The sequence below is a fragment of the Haliotis rufescens genome, unplaced genomic scaffold (genome assembly GCF_023055435.1).
Source record: "Haliotis rufescens isolate VD_foot unplaced genomic scaffold, xgHalRufe1.0.p SCAF_95, whole genome shotgun sequence".
In the NCBI taxonomy this organism is placed as follows: Eukaryota; Metazoa; Mollusca; class Gastropoda; order Lepetellida; family Haliotidae; genus Haliotis; species Haliotis rufescens.
In genome coordinates, this window is record NW_025964389.1 from 392,687 (window position 1) to 415,000 (window position 22,314).

The following is a 22,314-nucleotide window of genomic DNA, read 5'->3' on the forward strand; positions in this document are numbered from 1 at the left end:
TTGTTTTGTTTGTTTGTTTTTGTTTGTTTTGTTTGTTTAATGCCGCACTCGGCAATATTCCAGCTTTATGACGGCGGTCTGTAAACAATCGAGTGTGGACCAGACAATCCAGTGATTGACATCATGAGCATACATCGATGACATACATCAAACAAGTCAACGAGCCTGACCACCCGATCCGGTTAGTTGCGTCTCATGACAACCATAGTCACCTTTTACGGCAAGAATGGGTTGCTGAAGACCTATTGTAGCCAGGATCTTCACGGATCTTCCCGTTGTGGTACTGAAGAATTAACTGCGTTTAATTGAATTGTGAACTAAAGGTCTATCTCTGCACTTACCACGCCGCTTCTAACAGTATTCCAGTTATATCACGGCATGTCAGCTTAATGTGGGAGGAAAGCCCGAAGTGATGCAGGTCTCAGACGTTTACCACTTCGGTGAAACCCACGAGCACAGGTATGGTGCTGACAAACCTAGAAACATAATCGGCGCGAACCGAGATTCGAACCCACAATCGTAGGTTTCTTGCGAAGCCAAGGCATGCAACTCTGCAGTTATCTCCCCTTGTTTACTATCAGTAATCTAGTTCGAATCGTAATACAAAAGCGACATAAGATGCTGAACACCTTCCCCGTTAACTCCATCAATGCATGACGAACCGCCTCAATAAAAGCTACTTCAGTCCCCAAAGTGGGCCTAATGGAAGAGTAATCTCCCTTGTGTCGGCAATAATCCCCATAACAAGAACGGCCTAGAAGTTTATGTTGTTATAATATGCAGCAAAGCATCTCCTCATAGTGAAGGAAAGAAGTAAAATGGCATCACTTAGCTGATAATCACAAACAGTGTCTCTAAATGCCCAAGCACTTGTAACGATTACCGAGCGATTCCAGGAAAATTAACGTCGGGATTTAGAGTAGCCGCCCTTGGTTCTTCAGTAATTATTCGAAGTCGCGCACGTATCGGACGAAGCTCGTGTATTCACGGCGTTTATCGTGTGTATCAATGTGTCCGATGGTTATTGATTAGCAAGACAAGACCCATTAGGCTGTCCCGATAATTCATCTTTTACAAGCTTACAAAGAAAATCTGTGTATCTTATATTAAAAGTGACCTTGCTCTTAATGTTGCCACAAAGCAGCGATGAAGGATCTTGAACGACAACACGGTAAATGTCTCCCAGCTTGCCTCGCGCCGCAGGTAGCCATATTGATCTGAACGTTAGGTGGTAAATATGTCGACAGAAATGAGCTTTTGATGAGCGTGAAAGTGATTGCTTTGAATCTCGTCGAGTGTTCAACAGGTACTCTCATTTGTAAAGCGTTTTCAAAACGAGACAATTACAGACTCAATGCTTAGCTTTGGCAAATAAATCTAAATCGAAACAAACAATACATGGGGGTGTTTCTTGAAAGACAACACTAAATCGAAACAGAAACAAGAAGGAAAGACTATTGCTTTATCTGACACACGAACGGTGACGTAACTCAAGAGCGGGAAACTGATCAATAGATTCCGGGTCACAAGTATCCTTACTTGTCACAGTACCATTCTCGTCACAGTACCATATTTGTCACAGTATCTATACTTGTCACAGTACCATACTTGTCACAGAACCATTCTTGTCACAGTACCATGCTTGTCACAGTACCATGCTTGTCACAGTACCATGCTTGTCACAGTACCATGCTGGACAAAGTACCATACTTGTTATAGTATCAATGCTTGTCACAGTATCTATGCTTGTCACAGAACCATGCTTGTCACAGTACCATACTTGTCACAGTACCATGCTTGTCACAGTACCATGCTTGTCACAGTACCATACTTGTCACAGTACCATGCTGGACACAGTACCATACTTGTCACAGAACCATGCTTGTCACAGAAACATGCTTGTCACAGTACCATGCTTGTCACAGTACCATGCTTGTCACAGAACCATACTTGTCACAGTACCATACTTGTCACAGAACTATACTTGTCACAGTGCCATACTTGTCACAGTACCCATACTTGTCACAGTACCATGCTGGACACAGTACCATGCTGGACACAGTACCATACTTGTCACAGTACCATGCTTGTCACAGAACCATGCTTGTCACAGTACCATACTTGTCACAGAACCATGCTTGTCACAGTACCATACTTGTCACAGTACCATACTTGTCACAGTACAATGCTTGTCACAGAACCATACTTGTCACAGTACCATACTTGTCACAGTACAATGCTTGTCACAGAACAATACTTGTCACAGTACCATTCTTGTCACAGTACCATGCTTGTCACAGTACCATACTTGTCACAGAACCATGCTTGTCACAGGACCATACTTGTCACAGTACAATGCTTGTCACAGAACCATACTTGTCACAGTACCATTCTTGTCACAGTACCATGCTTGTCACAGTACCATACTTGTCACAGTACCATGCTTGTCACAGTACCGTGCTTGTCACAGTACCATTCTTGTCACAGTACCCATACTTGTCACAGAACCATACTTGTCACAGTACCATACTTGAGTCAGTACCCATACCCGTAGTAATGTTTGTCACCAGAGCAGTCAAACATCAGGTGGTCATGCTCTGAGACTTTGTGGTTGGATATCCTAATGACGTGTACACATGCTGTCAGTCACTAGATTATCTGGTCTCCATCACTCAGGGAAACACATGGGCTTCACACAGTACAAGGCTGGGAACCGAGCCAGATTCTGGTGGGAGACGAGTCCATAGAACCATCATGCTGAAGCAAGGTGCGTACTTTCTTCCTTACACCACGCCACATTATTCCACGGCTGTCAGTAAATACACGAATCTGGACAAAACAAACTGGTGATTATGTATATATTTATTCAATAGTGAGTCACCGATCAGACCACCCGATCCTTCTCGTCACCACAAACCCAGAATACCAACCAGAGGAGCAAGGTTTGAAAGGGGTGAATGTACACTATATTTGGTCCACACAACCAGCCATTACAGGTACTGGCATGAAACAGTGTTCAGTCACACGATAACCTTTTCAAAACAAAGTATGTTATCTTTCACATATACAGCATAGGCAACACACTACACAACTCTCAAACCGGTTATACAAGTCTACAGAGCTGATCATTAGGGTGATGTGGTCAGCAGAAGGGACTCACGGGAAAGTATCGACTTCACTATTGTTATCGTGGGTTCGAAAGAACTACGATGCTGAGAGGTATTTTCGTTCGGCCACATCCCGATATATTGATCATTAGCAACAGTCGTCCGGCCAGCAGTACCTTATTGGACCACTGGAGCGTGACGAACAAAGAATTCCTGTATGGACGCGCACCATGCCACCTTCAGGTGTTTACACTGCTCACAGTTAAGTTAAGGAGCACCCGATTTTGTTCATATGGCTATGGACTGCCTCCGTGGTATAGTGGTAGAGCGTCCGCCCGGAGAGAATGTCCGGGGTTCGATCCCAGGCCGCGTCATACCACAAGACGTTAAAAGATGGTACTTGTTGTTACCCTGTCTGGCGCTCGGCATTAAGGCGCTAAAACAAGGACTGGTCGGCTCGGAGTCAGTACACTGTGTCTGAGTGGGGTATTCATGTTATACTGCGGCATGGTATCTCAGTGGGCTAAAACAAGGACTGGTTGGCTCGGAGTCAGTACACTGTGTCTGAGTGGGGTATTCATGTTAAACTGCGGCATGGTACCTCAGTGTCCGGCACCAGTCCGGACCAGTACAAGCAGCCACACACACGTGTGGGGGATGTTAGTGTCAGAATTTATTCCGAACACTCAATTAATAAACTCAAAAAGGGGGAGACAACTAATTTTTTCCCCACATCCAACGAGGCTAGCGAAAAACTTTTTGGGGAAAACCTGAGGTCAAATTAAATTTTTAACATTTTCAGGAACAAATAAAACACACACAGGTTTGGTAAGCTGATGGAGCTACAACACCAGAAGATGGTTGTGTGACATGACAAGTCGTAATGTGCCTGTTAATGATGAAATGCTGATAGAGAAAGCTCGCGACTTTGGTGGCAAAATGGACATTTCTGACAAATTCAAACCTCGAAATTTGGTAAAGTTCAAACTTCCATGACAGACTTTTGGAAACGTGTATGAATAAAGATTGAGTGGATGTATCTGTTTGTTCTGTCATCTGTCATGAGTTGCATAATTGAAGGGAAGTAACTCTTCCAGTAAGAAGCTGGTTTCAGTTATACGGAAATTCGTTTATACGGACGAATTGTGAAATGACGCAAGTGTCCGTATAAACGAGGCACGACTGTACTAACCACAAACTTGCCCGACCCTGACTCGACTATTTACTGCGCTCACCATGTATACAACCCAAATAAAGTTACAGTATAACCGGCATGACAGATTAATAGTAACATGAAAGAATAGGGAGTTCTTTAACTGATCTGGAGCAGAATAGCTGCGGGCATAGCGTTCAACAACAAATAAGGAGACCTGATGCCATCAACTATGTCGGCCATGGAACTAGACATCCATCATTCTCTGTTCAGGATAAGCTTGTAATGTACGCTGGAATGGACAATCATTCAACCAAATCCAGAGTTTATGTAAATTGTCTAGCTTCGAGATTATAGATACCGTTACCGAGATTGGATTTACCTTCGCAGTTGATCGATATGATTGTGCAAGCTGATACTGGCACGACCGTACCCACAAATGTCAACGTCTCCTCAATAAGCTTAACCAGTTCCCATCATCCGTAACATAAATGTGTTTGTAAACATTGGTCTTGTTGATGCGTTTCAATGACGACTCATACGGGACGATGCCTCCGAGGATGATATTATGCTTTGGCTAAATCTTTAATCTGTGAAGTCAGTAAGAGTAACACGTTCGTTGAACCACCAGCGAGTTATATACACATCGTTTCTATTACATAGCGAATGAAAAGAGAAAACGACAATGTTGTATCGATATATTCTATATTGAGAAGAAAAAGCCTTCGTGTTTACATTTCAGTATCATAATGACGGGAAAACACTGTAAAATAGATTATTTGTTTGCAATCCACTTTCCGGCATGTATTGACACATTTCTTTTCAGGGATATATTGACGTGTTACTGAAACACTTTCAGCGAGCCGGATACTACATCAGTGCTTATTTTATTAAGTAGTTTCTCTACGGAAACATCCAAGAAGGAGTTTGATTTTGCAAAATAATCAATTTTTGTAAGACGTTTCATTATTATTTTTGTAAATTATACAATTTTTTCATAACACATTTAACAAGAAAGAGAATCATAATACCACTCCCAGGGGGAAAACGGGGCTACTCTTGAGATACATATCACAGCTACTCACATTTATGCATCACTGCTGCTCAAATATTGAATAACATATGGTTACACTACATCATGGTTATTTAAATGTGACAGTTCCTATACCACATCCTCTCAAATGCATATACCTTGGTCACTATTCATATGTATATGTAAGTACACCAGTGTTCCACGATATGGTGTCCATGTCGCTCTAGACGATGTATATATACATCTGTGACAAACTGGACAGTGTATGTGTGTTCGCATAAAAAAAATCTGGGCTAAAGACAAAATGTAAACGATCAGAACCAATTTGCTGTGACTAGTCCATATTTAGTTTTTCTATACCAACGTATACGTGAGACACCGTGTAATATACGTGTGACTGCGGCTAAATATCGAATGTTTGGTTGGTTGGTTGGTTGGTTGTTTAACGCCGCACTAAGCAATATTCCAGCTGTATGACGGCAGTCTGTAAATAATCGAGTCTGGACCAGACAATCCAGTGATTAATATCATGAGCATCGATACTCTCAATTGGGATCGATGACATGCATCAACCAAATCAGCGAACCTTACCATCCGATCCCGTTAGACGCCTCTTACGGCAAGCATGGGTTGCTGAAGACCTATTCTACCCCGGATCTTAAATATCGAATGAGCCCTGGATATCCGAATGCATATATCATGGCTACACAATTATGACATAACCATAATTATGTTATGGCAGGTCAAATATGACATTACGGGGAAGAAAAAGGATTTATCACGGCAACTCAAAAGTATGTATCATGGCTACCTAAATATGAACGATTGTGAATACGCATATACCACGGCTACTCAAAAGCATATATCATGGCTGGTCAAACGTGACATATTCTGCTACAGACATTTACATATCACGGTAATGAAAGCATATATCATGGCTGGACAAACGTGACATATTCTGCTACAGACATTTACATATCACGGTAATGAAAGCATATATCATGGCTGGACAAACGTGACATATTCTGCTACAGACATTTACATATCACGGTAATGAAAGCATATATCATGGCTGGTCAAACGTGACATATTCTGCTACAGACATTTACATATCACGGTAATGAAAGTATATATCATGGGTCCTCAAATGTGACATTGGGCTCTGAAAATTATATACTACGGCTACACAAAAGAAAATTTCATGGCTTCTCAAATACGACATTCCGCTACACACATTCACATATCATGGCTACTCAAATACGACATTCCGCTACACACATTCACATATCATGGCTACTCAAATACGACATTCCGCTACACACATTCACATATCATGGCTACTCAAATACGACATTCCGCTACACACATTCACATATCATGGCTACTCAAATACGACATTCCGCTACACACATTCACATATCATGGCTACTCAAATACGACATTCCGCTACACACATTCACACATCATGGCTACTCACATACATTATGGACGCAGGAGTAGTATTACGGATACATAAATGTGACATTTTAGTCACACATTGTCACACATCACCACAGAAACCCAATATATCCACACCTAGTCTTTCTTCTAGTCTTCCCAGAACGTCGCGTTCAAGCTTATTGCAAATACACAGCGACCCGCACCTATTCCAATTGCGGAACCCAAGCTGCTATTTCATATACGTGTACAACAGCACTTATTAGGAATTGTCACTGAGCTTGTTGCTTGTGTACTTGTGAAACAGACTAATTCATTTTATACATTAAATAACTAGTGTATTTGTATAGATACAACAGTGAAAAGACGTATTACCTCTTTGTGTTGCTCTCTTTTGACTTACCGCTGCGTCTAAAGCTACAACGCATTATTATTATCATCATCATCATTATTATTATTATTATTATTATTATTATTATTATTATTATTATTATTATTATTATATACAGCAATTATTTTTTGTTAAACCCGTCAGTTCGTTGTAAGCGTGTTCGTTATAACCGTAGTTTACTGTGTTATTAAAGCCTAAGCACACCATGACGTATCAAAACAAACATGCATGTAGACTTTGCTACTGTTTTAAAAACAGGGTAGAGCTGTCGTTTACATTTCAGTGCGTCAACATCAACAAATATGATCGCGTGGGGTCTCTCGGTAGGCTACCTATCTATGTCCCGTGACCGGACCTCCAAGCCTGTACAATCTTCATTGTATATATAATAGGTACAGTTATCAAGAGGTCATTGTAGACAGTCATCGAGAATGCCACTGACCTCACAGTGGCTGAGGTAGAACTGAGGTCGATATTTACCTCAACATAGAGAGTGATTTACTAATTACACACCTAACGAGAAACAGTTCATATACGTCCGTGTAGAATATATGAAAAATATGTTTCGAATAATAATAACCCTTTATCATTGAACAATATGTCATTATAACGCGATTAGTTGGTTTGACGGCTTTGTTAGCTATGTTGTCAAAGATGGGGGAAACCCTTCTTTCTGACCAAATAACAGTTCCTACTTCTGTTGTGTTTGGACAACTCCTTTTCAAACAAGCCACCGGTGTTATATAAAACTAAGGGGGTGGGGGGTGGGTGAGGGGTGGAGGTAGGGGGGTGACGTTTACCCAAAGGAGGGTAAGTAGTTATGTACACATATAAATAGTCAATGTCAGCGAGGTCGCTATTACGTAATGTTTGTCAAAGCGCCCGTTCTTGTCAAGCAGTAATTAACAGTACATTGAAGTTCTTTGGGCACGACACAATATTAATGCGAGTCGTATAAACACATTGAAGGTGTTCTGGGCACGATGTAATATTAATATGAGTCGTTCAGTATTCAAAATAAACACATCGCTAACCAAGGTAGCCACTTTCAGTCTTATCTGAGAATACAGGTCAGTCGAAATCAACGAGCGAGAACCGGCTGCCAACTTGTTGCTGCGTCAAGATAATCCACGCACAAAGGGGTGTCCACTTTGTTTAGTACGAGTGGGAAGTGTCACGTCTTCTGATAGATGTCTCAGAGGCCACCAGCTACACAAAAAAACACCGTCATTCTGTCGAGTCGGGTTGGCCCGCCACGCAAATGATTTGGACTTTTCCCAAAACTCACACCTAAACCCGGTTTGACAAAACAGCTAGAGAGGCCCCCGACATTCCCAAACTTCACACGTGTAACATAGAAATCGTTTGGGTACAAAACAGACCACATTCAGTCGACTTACCTTTTTTAATTAGCACGAACGCTACAGGTAAATCCGATACGTTAGCCCTTGTTAACGGGACAGTGAGACTGAATGGGTTTCAGTCAGCAACATCCTCTATGTGTGGAAAATATGACGAGTTTCCGCTGTCCCCGTGACTTACGTGAAAGACATGGTTTGGACACAGCACACTTCATGTCCTCACAGGCGGTATGTAGGGCTATATCGTCAATGTTAGTCACAGCGTGTATAACACACCCTCCAATCTACGTCCTGCTTCCGCGTTTACTCTGTCAAAGGGAGGTAACTGTTGTTATGCATAGAAAACCACGTTGCAAGAGGCGATCCTTCAACCCGTATTATTTATACCGCACGTTCTAAGCCCTTTTATAGCTCTCTCCCTTTATGATTGGAAGGGAAGTAACTGCCGACGGGCAAGTAGATCATAGCCTTCAGGAAGGACCCGTGTCACCTCCTTGTATCGGTCCTTTGTGAATAGAAAACTCACTGACAAAACATATATATGTTCCGTTCGATGAATCTTACTCATACAAATATTTGCCATTAAATAATACAAGTTACAAAATCATTGTTATTACATCAAACAGCAATGTACGCTGTCATAATGATGATAACGTTGAGATTTGAAAACTTCGAGCGGTGAAATGTATCCATATACTTTGATCGATGGGCGGAGTGACAGAAGACTCCCCATTTCATGAGGCCAATCACCATGTCGATTACGCTGCTCTTATCCTGACATCTTTATGATGTGAGCAGAGATGCCATTTGATTGCCAGAGAGCGCAGCAACACGCTGTATTAGGCAAGTAACATCAACAAAGGTCAAAGTTCACGGCAACTAATTCGATATTTTTTTCCTGCAGTGAAACTATCGATTATTCCATTACCGAATTTCCACTTAGAAAACGCTATGAAGCTGCGCCGACAAAAAGAGATTTTTAAAATGAATTACTAAGGACTGGTTTCGATGTAAGAAAATGTACTTTATTGTGTTATGCAATATTAAGCATCCTTCACGGTTGTCGACATCATCAACTCCAGCATCCGTGTTTCATAGGCCAAAGCAAGTACATGCACGTATCATAAATCTCGCGAAACAGTTACACCACAAATAACAGAGCAAGCGGATGAGAACTGATGTCCGTTCCAGCCACATCTCTTCCAACCCCTTCCTCCCTAACCTAGACTGGGAGCAGTCCCTTTTCAAATATGAATTAACAAAATATCATTTTTTTAAAATAACATGCTTTCCTCGTCCCTCGTGTTAACCGAATGCACAAAAACTGTAATAATTAATAATTATATGTTTGCTTGTTTGAGGTGATGTGAGACACTACTTGATAATAATTGATTGTGTTTTTATTTAAGTAAAAGCGCCACTGGTACATGTTTCATGTACAGGGCATTATCATTCATCGCACTGTATGTAGAGACACAATTGATATGATATTCATACATGGTATAGATGAGATTATTTTTTGTATTATGTATAACTGGAACACACCATTGAAAATTAGTTCGCTTTTTCGAGCAAAGAATACAGATTTTGCAAACAATGATATCACCATATGGGTTGGATACATATAATATTTAAGAATACTGGTTTGTAATTCTGCAGCAGATTAGGCAGACATGGAATTCATATTCGACAGACAATACAGAAAGGCCATAGGTGTTCATGTCATTTGATAATATATTCCACTTTCTTTGAAAATAGAGCGATATTTTATTATATTGAAATGGAGACCGTCCCAGTCTACATCCCAACCCAATAGACCAGATTATTGTCCTTCAACCCGCCATACACTCGCCCATCAAACAATAACCAGAGGATAATGTCGAAACGATGCGGGAGTGCCAATCCTGTCCAAACCTAACCACGTCACGATATGTATTGCGAAACAACAGATCCCGATTTTCAAAATTCTCGTTATTATTTCACCATTTCAAATACCATTAAATAGATACAAAGATCTGTACTGGGCGAGACGGCCAACGGCAAGCTTGAGCAACGCAACAACTGCATGTATTATTCAAAAGCGAGCAGACCGTGGAGACGAGTTGTAAATAACACTGCAGACAGTGCATTAACCTGTCACGCGTATTCCTCAGCCCGTGGCATTTCTAAACAATATTGTTCGTGGTAATAATGACAGCCCCGGAGCAAACTGCGTAAACAGTTCACAAAAGGCCCACGCTCAAAGCGGGCAATTAATGTTTGATTTGAAGGATTCTATGGTTTATATGACCATTTTTAAAAGCATTAAAGTGTCCGTAGTTAACCATATATAAACTGAATGACAAGTCATACATTTTCAGATGACTGTTCTCTTTATTAGTGTTATTTTAATATCTAAAACATAACATTTCGTTTCCGGATTTTAACAAGGATGGATTGTAAGACACTGTATGTATTTTAACTGCTCGTATTATATGGGTTTTGGCATTCAACTTAGAGGTACACAGATCCCCTCGAAATATCAGGAACCATTGGGACACGGTTTATCCAGTGGTCTGAGGCGCCTCAATGCTTTGCAGAGTTGAGCCCCTTAGACGTGACAGGATCTGCATCGCGGTTTTGACTCGCAGAAGACATCGAGTTGTATCTTACGTCGCTTTTAAAATAGTCCAGCAATTTCACGGCGTGGGACGCTAGAAATGGGTTAACACATTGTGCCCATGTTAGTAATCGAACCCGGGTCTTCAGCGTGACGAGCGAACGCTTTAACTACTAGGCTACCACATCGCAACAGAATATAGCTGGGTATGTCACCACCAAACCGTGCCCATGGGCTTCCCAAAACATAGTTAAGGTCTATGCGTCACTTTGATCTGAATATATTTACAACCGCATTATTGAGTGAGTGAGTTTGGTTTAACGCCGCATTTGACAGTATTCCAGTTATATCACGGCGTGTCAGCTTAATGTGGGAGGAAACCCCGAAGTGATGCAGGTCTCTGACGTTTACCACTTCGGTGAAACCCACGAGCACGGATATGGTGCTGACAAACCCAGAAACATAATCGAGGCGAACCGGGATGTACCGGGATTCGAACCCACGATCATAGGTTTCCGGCGTGCCCAAGGGACGCAACTATGCACAGCGAATCGCGGCGCCTTAGAAGACTGGGCCACACGTGCCCCCACAACCGCATTAAGCTGGCACTCCGGGACATTACTGATATACAGTCTTAAACTATCAACACTCATTTGACATCAAATTGAAAATGTCGAGTATAAACGTATACAAATTAACAATTATCAAGTTGTTTTTTACCACAGAGGACAATGACCGCTGTTGTTGTACATGAACTCGACACATATCCGGGTAAGAATTGGTCTTCAGCCACCCATGCTTGTCGTAAGAGGCGACTAACGGGATCGGGTGGTCAAGCTCGCTGAATTGGTTGATGCATGTCATTGTGTCCAAGGTCGATGCTCATGATGTCAATCACTGGATTCAGACTAGATAATTTATAGACCGACGTCTTATAGCTTGGATATTGCCGAGTGTGGCGTTAAACAATAAAAAACAACCACACAAACAACATATATTCCAGACATCACTTGAATCACTTAAGCTAGTGCCTAAACCTGCATGTAGCAGAGGTCCTAGTCCTACAACGCTCTCTCCAAGGCCAACCTCATACAAGTCAACATTTGAGTCACGAAACGCATAACGGTGCAATTTCAATTAGACAGAGGAATGAAAAACAACCGGCTGCAATCTTCCAGTCAAATCGGTTTTATCGAGTTGGTTAGCACACAAGCATAGTCCCCGTCAAGCCAGGCCTGTCAACCAACACAACGTGTCATCCTCCAGGAAAGTCTCAAGCATAAAGTCCCACAAATCTCTAACCGCAAGAGACCAGGTTAATTCCTATGCCATCCAGCTCTCGCCCTAAATCCCACGATAAAAGACAACGAGGAATAAAAAACAAATCATTTACGCTTTCATCACCAAACATGTCGAAACCAATCACATTCCATTGAATACTGACGTCCCATGGCGAGCGCATGCTATAGTGCGTCGACGCGAGGTAATCACCAGTCGAACTATTTGCATATCTTTACATATTCCCTGGGTCTATTCTCGCATCTGACCGAGGCTCTGTACACATATTAGAATATTTATAGAAACCCAAATGAACACCGTGTGTTTTATTATTTGCAAGAGTGATACATATATACATTTTTGTGAACGTGTTTACAACGATAATCCTTATGACGGCATCGTGTTATTGTATTGCGCACAATATCCAATTCTGTCTCAAAATCGTTTTTCATCAAATGCATTATTCATAACCGTATATATTGGTCGGTAATGTTTACAAAATAATCTATTAGCCAGGTTTTCGGAGATACTTCACGCCTAAGAAGTGCACTATCCTAACAAATAGAATAATTAAATATAATTAAGACAATACATTTAAAATGTACAAGTATGTACCTGCTCATTCAATGAGATCGCGTATAGCCCGGATTGCCATTTGATACGCTCCTCTACATGTGAACAATGAACAAGGTTGCCAAAGTTGAAAAAGATAAGGTTTGGAAGTCTTTTTTTAACACCAATACTGCGCTGAAATGATTGTTCTAATCCCATTCCATAAGTTTAACAGTAGCCATGTGATGTGGCTCCAAGATGAAGAGAACTGACAGATGTGACATGTACCCCTTGCAGAGACAAACTGTTTTAACCGTTATGATGATATTTAGAACGAGGCAATGAACTGTTTAACTGTTTGATGATGAGACAAGGGAAGATTTTTCTATTCGTTCATAAATGGACAAATTTTGAGTTGCCAGAATCTGAAAAAAATAATGCTCAATCGAAGAAAGAATATTTAATACATGTCATTCTTCGAAATGACTATTATCCATGTGTTTTTAACTTTTTCTTTTCACTTTTTGAATGGAATTTTTCAATAACGTGTACATATGCAGGATATATTATGTGAAGATTTTGTGCGGGACAGTAACGAAAATAAACTCTCTGTCTGTCAAGTTTCCCAATCCACCCAACCACCAACACCCCATCCGTAGTCCAAGACGACAAACTTACCTGCCCTAGATAATATCCCGAAGCTCACAAAATTTCGTAATAAACGATAATTAATAAAAAAATAATATATTAATAAAAACAAAAAAGCAAAAAGGTCATGTCTACATCAAAACACCCGTCACCAACAGTAATTACTCACCAGTTCAAAACAATATCCTTAAAAAATTCGATCCGTCCTCAGTTTATCCCAACATCAAACATCGCAATGCACAGCACGATCCAGGGCATGTAAGGACAACCACCAACTGAAGTAGATTACTGAACGAGACACGAGGCCGGTGACAGGGGTACTGCATTCGGATTGGCTTTGTGTTCCGGGTCTCTGGTTATCCTGACAGAGATGATAATGAGTAAGCTTACCCCCAAGGTATTTGGGGGTGAGTTTGGGGATTACTACTCCAGTATCTTATCCTCCTTTCCCCCATTGAATGGGGGTATATAGCAGTAAATTTCTTTGACATCTACGCAACCCCGGGTCGTTTCTGGTCACAAAGGCGTATCGCTTTTCTGATGCGTCACAAGGTAAACGGTTGAACTAATAATGTTCACAAATAACAATAGTGTCAAATTACCACGTTGTTTTGATCTGAGAGGCTTGGTTAGACGCGATCATCTAAATTCGATATACTCTGCGCGTACTGCTGACTTAAAACCGATCAAATGATGAAATGTTTTATCTTTTTTTACCAAACGTTGTCATCTTAATTATACCGACACTGCTATAATACAGACTTGATCCGGAGGTGTGGTGATCTGTCATGTTTAATATTGTTTATTACAAAAAACGGCTTAGATGCATACTTATCAATATCTAAAATATCTATAACCATATTCATAATCTGCATCTCTTTTACTATTTTCATTACTATCATCATCATCATCATCATCATCATCATCGGGGTATGCGGTGATCTGTCATGTTTTATATTGATATTACAAATAAGGCTAAGATACATAATCATCAATATCTTAAATATATAAACATATTCATAATCTGTATCTCAAGACTAATTTGATTACTATCATCACCATCATCATCATCAGGGTGAAAGGGTAACCTACTGCTTCGAGCGTTCGCCCGACACACGTACAGAAGGCCCGGGTTCGATTCCCTACAAGTGTTCAACGAGTGACTGCCGTGATATTGCTTGAACCCAACTCACTCACTCATCATCATTTTAATCGGCAATCTGTATTTCGTTATCGAGTATTGAAATCTGTGCTAAAGTAGCAATAGATGTTCTACTTGTACAAGCTTGACTACATGTACACATCGATTCCCCATAACCCCATCGCATACAATTTGGAAGACATTGTTTCAGTAGATTGATGCTGTCTCCCTCCCACTATCTTCCAGTCCGTTACGCACAGGGCTAATAAAGACTAGTTGTCTGGAAAGCGTAACGTCCCAGGTGAACTGATGTGTTGAATTAAGACTTCTTGTACATTAATACAAAGTCTCGGGCGAGACATTTACTGCATATCAAAGACAAGCTTCGAACAATAGTAATCAATATTCATTTGTATAATTTGTCGTGAGCAAAGTAGTATTTCTTGTAGAGTGAATCAATGGTTGTTGTGAAAGCTGTCCCGCTAGTTGTCCAAGTACAAAGGCGCAAAGCATACACTGAAGTAATTGATTTCTTATGGAACAAGCACCCCCTTCAGGTAACAGAAACTCACCGATATAACACACAATCTGATTGGTGGATCAGAACCCTTGCGCGGTTCGTGCAGAGATGAAGATAGTTTCACTTTCTGACATTGGGTCGTTTCTTCACGATGTCATCCGAGTGTTACCGTCATACGATCACCTAGTCGTTGACAAGGAAACTTGAGTAGGGAATTATCTCCAAGCGTTTGTTCCCAACTACGTCGCCATTACTACAATTATCACAGTCCTGCATTAGTAACACTTGGATTCCTGCACAGTTACCTCCCCTCATTTCCCTGACCCTCTATATCCGCCAACAGTCGTCTTTGTTCGGAATCACCATAGTGAACCGCGATTCGGGTTTTAAACGAACAGAGCCGGAAACAGCCGAAAGAAATCAATATAGCATATAACAGTAACCTAGTAAACAGTATATACATGTATACGAGACGGAAACTACCGATAACTCCCGATTAGTTTAACTTTATTGGTAGTTCAAAAACTCCAGAATAGCCGGGAACTGCCGATAACTCCCGATTAGGTTTGAAGGTAGAAATGGATAGATTTAGTGTACATGACTATCGCAAGTGATGTAAAATGAAACTTAAATGAACAACAAATTGGTCCCCTAAATCTCATTATTTTAAGTTACATGACTGAATGCAGAAATTTGGAGACGGCCCTGGCGCACGAGTGTTCATTACCGTCCAGCGTTCCGGGGAGGGGGCTCTCGGATGAAATGACCACCGGTTACTTCTTTGTCGCTGCTTCAAGACGCTGATGCTAACCCCAAATGAAACCCTTTTATCCAATACAAAGATGATCGATTTTCCTATCCCTCTCTCACCCATGAGAAGACTTAGAGAGTCTGGACGCACTTATTCAGTTACAGGCAACAAATTCAATGAGATTGGTAAGCTAATAGCAGCAGAGTCCGTCTCCCAAGGGCGGCAACGTAAACTATCTTAAAACCACTCGTTTGCTAATTCCCCTGATCCTCTGTTCAGTTGTTTTAAGTGGTCAAACACACATCTTCAAGTGGTCTGCAACGCAGGAATGGTCAAAGCTTTAATAGTCGGACGGCAATCATGGTCACTTGGAGGGCAAAAGCGTAGAGGCAAGATATATTTGTTTGGGCCTTAATGGTCGACCTAGGACGCCCCCCGCAGACGGACCAATGTGCTTGAGATGTTCCTTGACACAAAGAATGGCCGGGGAAGCTTCACACGTACTGAACCAAATACGGGATTGAGTGAGTTTCTTTCATGGGTTTCATAGTCTACAGCGGGACAAGGAGCCTGAATCGTGGTTATTTGCCCTTGAGTGGTCTGTGTTGGATCATGATAATCGTACGACTAAAAAGGTTTCCCTGGCTGGTGATTGCATCCTGTCATCTTGAAAGTTATATTCAGTCAACACTTTCGTCTCACTTGCCCTTACAGATGTAACAGGTCAATTCAGCATATCATATGTTAAATTTAAAGATTTGCAAGAGTGGCCAAACTGTCAAAGGCGTAACTATTAGTTGTTCAGAGTTACGTCCGTTAACCGAACAACTGGATCTAATATTGTTTGTTTGTCTGCCTGTTGTTTGACGCCGCACTCAGCAATATTCCAGCTATATGACGGCGGTCTGTAAATAATCGAGTCTCGACCAGACAATCCAGTGATTGACATCATGAGCATCGATCCACGCAATGATATGCATCAACCAAGTCAGTGAGAATGACGATCCCGATAGTCGCCTCTCATGACACGCATAGTCGCCTTATACAGCAAGCATGGGTTTCTGAACACCTATTCTACCCCGGATCTTCAGGGATGGATCTAATTATATAGACGAAGACCCGTGGCCTGTCTGTACAACTATGAGACTATATCCGTGGCTTTCACAGACCTACATAAGGTCAACGACCTGACACGCCGTGAAAGTGAGTGAGTGAGTTGGGTTAAACGCCGCTTGTAACATTATTCCAGTTATATCACGGCGTTCCAGCTTAAAGTGGGAGGAAAGCCCGAAGTGATGCAGGTCTCAGACGTTTACCATTTCGGTGAAACCCACGAGCACGGGTATGGTATTGACAAACCTAGAAACATAATCGGGGCGAACCGGGATTCGAACCCACAATCATAGATTTCTGGCGTGCCCAAGGGACGCAACTCTGCACGGCGAATCGCGGCGCCTCAGACGACTGGGCCACCCGTGCCTCTTTCGCCGTGAAAGGACTGTAACACTAATTTAGTCTGATTAAACTCAATTCGTCCAATCAGCGAACAATGTTTACGTTGCTATAGTAGCACCGCCGCAACATTAATGTCAGAGGGCAATTCTTTCACTCATGTCACAAATCGAACCCAGTCTGCCGACAACTATTAATAAAGGTCTTTTCTTCCACATTAAGCTGACACGCCCTGATATAACTCGAATACTGTAACTCACTCACGCCCCTACGAACGAGCAGAACATCCACCATGCCATTCGTGACCAACTCGTGTTATTCCGGGACAAGCCGAAGGTTGCGGAAAGGGGCGAGTGGTGACGAATGCAACTATGCTTCCCACAACACACGAGTCACCTTGACCTTCACGTCATAACTAAAACATCAGATCAAACCACCTTTAAGCAAAGTATTACCAGATAAGAGTGTCAACACATCGTTGACACTCTTATCTGGTAGGCCAGACTTCGGAGCCTAATCTGAGTTCTCTCCCTTGATAAACCCCACAGCAAGCTCCTTCCCAGCGCTTGACACCTTCGTTACACTCTCGGTAACATCGCTGCCACCAGTGTGTCCGCGGCCATAACAAGAATCTTGAAATTTGCCCTCAACCCCCAAATGTAGTAACGTTGATACTTTTGTTTATGTCTTTGGGAATGCCATGATATTTCATTTTGAAAAGGTTTACGACTGACCATGTTTTCCAGATGAATTTCCTTTGTTGTTTGAATAATCAGATTGGTTCGAGATTGCAGACTAACGGAAAATCAACCAACTTCTCCCTTACATTCTTACTGTATCAATAAACAGAAATTCAAATTGACAAACGAAGAAAGTAATTTTGAAGCGATAAGTGTATTCGGCGTCACGACAGTCGTCACATGTTTGTAAACATAACGGTCGTTCGGTTGCGAGTTCAACTCCAAGCATGGTTGTGGCCACCTATTCACAGTGGACAGTTTTGACTGGTGGCAGCGATAGTATAGAGAGCTCCGCGAACGGGCTATCGCTGTGAGGAGCTTGACCCCACAGCAGAACAGACCAAATACCTGGAATTAAATTTCGCTAAGCGAATTATCTTGACGCTGGGAGAGTCGATGGGCAGATAGAGATTTCAGCAGGTTGTCCTGTGTCGGCTTCCGTGAAGCTACCGGCTGGACTAATGGATCTTTAATGAAGTCTGAGTTTGTCCGGACTCGCGCTGGCTGTCTCGGACTGAATGTATACACTGTCTCGGGTGCATGATGGCGCCATCTTGGAAGCCTCGTTCTCCTGGGGCCACGACTTGGCACTGTTACAGGTATAACGTCGGGTGTCGTGACGTCATTCACGCTTTTCGATCAGCTGTTCAAGGAAGATCTGGTTTGATTTCGGATTGGCAAGACTTTATTATTGAACCCGTTTCTTTGTAATATGATAGGGATCGGGGGGAATGAAAGTAGGAGAGAAGACGGAGGTTGTGATCTTTGTTATTGACAAATTATTTGAGATTTAGTACTCACACATAGCTCAGGGATTTTCCATTTTTTACAGGTAATTCAAGGAGTTTTGTTTTTTACACAAAGCTCAAGTGTTTGTTTTGTCAAGATTACATAGGAACCACTAAACATGACTGTTCATTGGTCATTTTTATTGAACAAAAACACATTAGGAATTTGGGGTTTTCAAAACTTATTGTGGCTCTTTTTTTATATGTGAGATTTCTTTCTGACAATATATTTTAAGTATTTTCTTATTAACAAATTATTATATTTTTATCTTTGGGAAGATAATTTTAGGGAGTACTTTTGTTGAGAGATCACTAATGGAACGTTTTTTCATGTCTTATGAATTTAAAAAAAATAGCCTGTCTATAGAAACATATCTGTTGCTTCAGAAGTCTAACATCATGATGCAAATGTTTACTATTATCGATTTGTACTTAACACATGTAAATTGTCGTATGTGAATCCTTTTTGTAAATACTTTAAGACCCGGGTAAAATTGGTCTTCAGCAACCCATGTTATCCATAAGCGGCGACTGAAGGGATCGGGTGGTCACGCTCGGTGGTTTGGGTGATGCATGTCATCGTATCCGAATTGTGTAAACTCGATTATTTACAGACCACTGTCAAATACATCTGTAGCTTGAATATTGCTGAGCTCCGGCTCATAAAGAACATTATTATGAAGGCAGAAGCTATATATTTCCATTAAAAAGTATCTCTCATTTTACAAATTAATCTCAAACATCTATTTATTCGTAATGCAGTGTTCAATCCCGAACTCACATAAAAAACAGGAGAAATTATGTCATTCTAATTCTATTTTTTAAAAGGAAATAATCACTTCGAAACAAAAAAACATACAATAGCCTCAAGTTTTTAGTCTGGACGAAGACAAAAAAGACGAAAGAAATCAATTTGTTGTTGCCTAGGCTTGAAAATACAGACGCAAATTCCGTAGGAAAAACAGCCGTTGACAGAATTAGATTTGTGGATGGCGTTAAGTTGAAGAACGTGTTCAAACTCCCAGACTTCAATTAAAGGCATTCCTCCTATTTCATGCTGAAACTCTGTATAAAAAATAGCCCCGTTGGGGATTCCGGGTTTGAATTGGTTCCCAGCAGCCTAGGCTGGTCATAAGAGGCGAGTGACGGCGTGGATCGTTCTCACAACATCAATCACTGACTCGTCTGGTCTCGATTTTTGACACTCCGCCGTCACATAGCTAGAATATTGCTGAGTGCGGCGTTAGAAATAAACGAACAGTACAACACAGAACCTGGATTCTACTGAAAACAGCAAAGTTCCGATAAAACAGGTATTCTATGGGATTGTAACAAAGAGAATATTTTACATTCAGATTCATTTATTGCAAAATTTATTATAAAATGTGCAGATATGTCGGAATTCCTAATGTTAAAATACTCACATATAAAATATACATTAACTACGGTTATATCAGAATCAAAGGGACCACAAGTTTTAATTCGTTATAACCGTAGTTCGTTATAAGCATATATGCAGCATATATATGTTACAGGAAACAAGTATAATCAGTGATTTAGTCTAATAACTGGAAATTTCAGTGATTATGTCTAATAACTGATTCACTCGGTGGTTATGTCTAATTACTGAAACAGCAAATGGTCGGGGCCATAAAAAACGTTCATTATAATCGTCAGTTCATTATGAGCGTGTTCGTACACTATCCAAGGTCATTTCAATTGTACAAAACCGTTTTAGACGCATATGTTTACATCTGCCTTTTGCGGTCGGCGTTGGCGAAGTTAAAATCTGCAACAGATAATGTTGCGTAACAGATAGCACTCAAAGTTTTATGATTTTTAAAATGAATTATTAAAATTATCTGCATGCCCTTTTTCAATACCCTTGTCATGGAGAAAGGTATAAACGTAATAGTTAAGCTTTTCTGTATTGAAGGCATTATATATATAAGTCAATTCAAATGACGATGTCACATTAGGCTGACAGGCAATGGTGTAACTGAATCAAAGCGGCGGACTTATGACAGTACTGTCAACTTATGACAATATATTAGGCCACCTTTACATAACGAACGTGCTTAGTGTGCTGTAGCGTCCATTAAAAGCTTGATTCCATCACCATAAATACGCTCAATCGATCTGCGTTTAGACACACGTTGGCTTTTGATCAAAAGCGCGAGTGTCAATGTTTTCTCTCCGCTTTGAACAGTATTTCAATTAGGCCACGGAGTGTCAGCTTGATGTGGGAGGAGAGCCATTTTGGTAAACCGACGAACAGGGGTTATAATCGGGATTCGAACTCACGACCTTGCTCCTGACAAACCTAAGGGACGCAACTCTGCAAATCGAACTCTGGCGTCAAGGACGATTCGGCCACCATGCCCCAACTGAGAATATGAAATCCTCAAAAGGTCAATATTTCCAATAATTTTCACCCACACAAATTAATTAGAATTCGATGCAATTACGAGTCTGGGCTCATTACAGAAAACACACGACGGACGCCCGTGAAGACGTGGGCAGCGCATCACTGGACATAAATAGCAACTACATTGACATACATCGTCATCAACTGCCCATTCCGACTTGACCGTAATTTGATGGGAAATGCTCCCAATGAACAGAACCAGATGGCTCTCAAAACTCTGCTACCCCAGACCGGATGCTTTGGATTACCGTGTCATGCCAGCCTTTATCAACAGTCGTTGTGGCTTGACCACAAGACTTAATTCTTTTAGCCAAATTGTCCAAAGTCACGAAGAAAGGCAAAGGTCAAGGAAGGACCAGCGTGAATCTAATGACCAAAACTGACCAGGGCAGCGCCGAACGGATGAACGGACAAATGGTCAGAGACAGAACTTGACATACCGATCAATACTGCTAGATCTTCTAAACACAAGAGGATTCATTCGGATGGGGAACAATCGAATTTCCGTTATGCTCAATTTAAGCTGATAGTCGAGGGAGATCGCAGATTCTCGTCATGTTCCTCGTCAGTAATGAAATAACGGAGGGAATTAGAAGGAATTACTGGTTAAAATGTTGGACCATGATTTGGACGATTTGATTCCAATCGAACACATGACCGCTTCTCCCTCAAGGAGTCTTAAAAAACAAGAACGTCTGTTGATACAGTGATACAGTTTGTTAACAATTTGGGATCTTTATTGCAATAGCTCTTAAAATACTAATAAAATGATTAAACCATGCATGTCAGTCAAGTCTTTGAAAGGCATTTAGAAGTGATACATATAAGGAAGAGAATTTATGGATGTCAACTTCTTTATTATGAGGAACACAACTTTTCGGAGTAAATGCTTACTCCTTTATCAGGTGAAGGAGTTGACATCAATAAATTCTCTT

At 41.2% G+C, this 22,314-nt stretch overlaps 1 protein-coding gene across 3 annotated transcripts in view; it reads right to left on the reverse strand.

The window, feature by feature from the left end:
• Nucleotides 1–22,314, reverse strand: part of LOC124112659 (semaphorin-5A-like) — a 92,135-nt gene that overhangs the window by 23,783 nt on the left and 46,038 nt on the right. Inside the window, exon 1 of one of the 3 annotated variants that reach the window (XM_046472792.2) lies at nucleotides 8,522–8,757. The exons of the other annotated variants lie outside the window; for them this stretch is intronic. The gene's annotated coding sequence lies outside the window, so the exon portion shown is untranslated. Of the gene's footprint in view, nucleotides 1–8,521; nucleotides 8,758–22,314 lie in introns of those variants that run through there. 3 annotated transcript variants of the gene reach the window in all.